This window comes from Eubalaena glacialis, chromosome X (genome assembly GCF_028564815.1).
Source record: "Eubalaena glacialis isolate mEubGla1 chromosome X, mEubGla1.1.hap2.+ XY, whole genome shotgun sequence".
In the NCBI taxonomy this organism is placed as follows: Eukaryota; Metazoa; Chordata; class Mammalia; order Artiodactyla; family Balaenidae; genus Eubalaena; species Eubalaena glacialis.
Genome location: NC_083736.1, coordinates 28255718 through 28257721, shown reverse-complemented (window position 1 = coordinate 28257721; position 2004 = coordinate 28255718). Strand labels below are relative to the sequence as shown.

General features: G+C 45.9%; 1 pseudogene; it reads right to left on the bottom strand.

Annotated features, from left to right (window-relative positions):
* Positions 1 to 530: 530 nt before the first annotated feature.
* On the bottom strand, positions 531 to 1301 carry LOC133082424 (tRNA 2'-phosphotransferase 1-like; annotated as a pseudogene).
* Between the last annotated feature and the right edge of the window lie 703 nt (positions 1302 to 2004).

Here is a 2004-nt window from a genome sequence, read left to right as displayed (position 1 = left end):
ATAGAAAATATTCAGGAAAATAAAAAATCCAGAAAGTTCCAAAAAGCAAAATTTGAATTTACCCTGCTGGCAGATATTTATGTAGCATTTACATAGTATTTATAACTATTCACATAGCATTTACATTGTATTAGGTATCATAAGTAATATAGAGATGATTTAAAGTATGTGTGTACACGGGAGAATGTGTGTAGGTTACATGCAAAGACTACGCCATTTTACATAAGGGACTTGATCACCCACAGATTTTTGTACTGTGGGGTTCCTGGAACCATTCCCCCTTGGATACTGAGGGACAACTGTATTAAGGATGACAGTTTCCCACCCGAACCTATTAAGAAGAGCTTAAGGAAGCAGTCATCAAGTTGAATGAGAGGAAGATGAGTCAGCACAGAGAACAGTGAAACAGTAAGAGAATTTGCCTGGAAGAGACCTTGGGCTGTGGTTACTTCTTTTTTTTTCTTTTTTTTTTCAAACATGAGTTTCTTCTTTTGATTGTCTATTTACATTTCTTTATTTTAATGAATATTTTATTGTTGGATCATCCTTTATCCTCTGGAGCGGTGCTTGGGGCCACTCTGACACTCTGTCTACTCATTACCGGCCAAGGAGAGGGGCTTTTGGGTGGGGCGTAGTTGCAGGGCCTTCTTGAAATACTTGGGAAGCAGGAAGCCATCAGCATTCCCTGGAATCAGGATCACCCCATTGAAGGAGAGGAGGAAGGGTATTTCATCTGCCAGGGCCAGGGGCCCATTGATGAACAAGGCCACTTCACAATTTGGCCACATGCCACTGATGACACCGTGCACAGTCCCCAGGCAGTCCTGAGGCCAGGTGGATGTGCATCCTTCCCCAGCAGGACACGCCTTTGAGCAGGATGGATGGCCAGTGCTGCCAGAATGTGCCATAAACAAGCATCAGGGGCAGGGCCTGCGGGGTTGCCAAGGGCATCAGATCCAGCTCAGGTACTTGCAGGAAGTGACCAAGATTGGCCTGGATGAGAGCCAATGCCGGGGTCCCCTGGCTGCAGTGTGAACCACTGCTTCCCCATGGTGTCCACCACTTGCTGCACATCTTCAGCTGAGAAGCTGCGGGACTGGGGCAGCTGTAGGAGGGTGCCCAGGGGCAGGAAGGCTTTGACCCCCACGGGAAGCCCTAGCTCCAGGGCTCCATGACAGGTCATAGGACCAAGTTTTGGGTACTTGCACATCTTGGTCTGGTTCCTGGGGTCTGTGAGCCCGTCTATCCCTGGGTCCTGCTGCTTCCTGCCTCTTTCCTCCAGAGAAGTTCATACTCAAGATAGACTCCTGCTGTCCGGCAGCGCGTTACTTCTATATGTAATTGACAGACAGCAAATACAACAGAAGCCTATTATTAAGTGTTACAGGAATCTGAAAGCCAAAGAGACCAAAAGCCTGGCAAATGCCCATGATTATTAGAGTCAATGTAGGGGAGGAAAAATTATTTTCCCTCTAACCTTCTGGATTCTTGGCTGAGACACCCCTGTAATAAAAGACAGGTTAACAGGAGAAAAACAGAAGTTTAATAACATGTGTACTTCTCTTTATACATGGGAGATACCTAGGAAAACTGAGTAACTCCCCCCAAATGACCTGAACCATCACTTAAATACACCTTCAGCTAAAGACAAAGGAAGATGGGGCTGGGGAAAGTGGGGTGGGCGGAAAGCAGGGGCAGTCAGTTTGGGGAGGTTACCAGGCAAAGCACAGTAAACAAGGGTATGGTTGGTATACAGATTTACGTCATTGCCTTCTCCCTTGATGAAGATTTCCAGATATTTAGAGTCATTCTCCTCTTCCTGGTACAGAGAGGGAGACACCCCTACAAACGGAGTTTTCCCTTATAAATGTAAATGTCCCTTACAAAAGGGTGACTTCTACTTGGTTTTCAGAGCTTCTCTTGTCTTTTGCTTCTTGAACTTAACCAGCTCAAGATAATCATATTTTGGGGTGGCAAATTTTGCTCCCCTTCAGTAGTAATGGA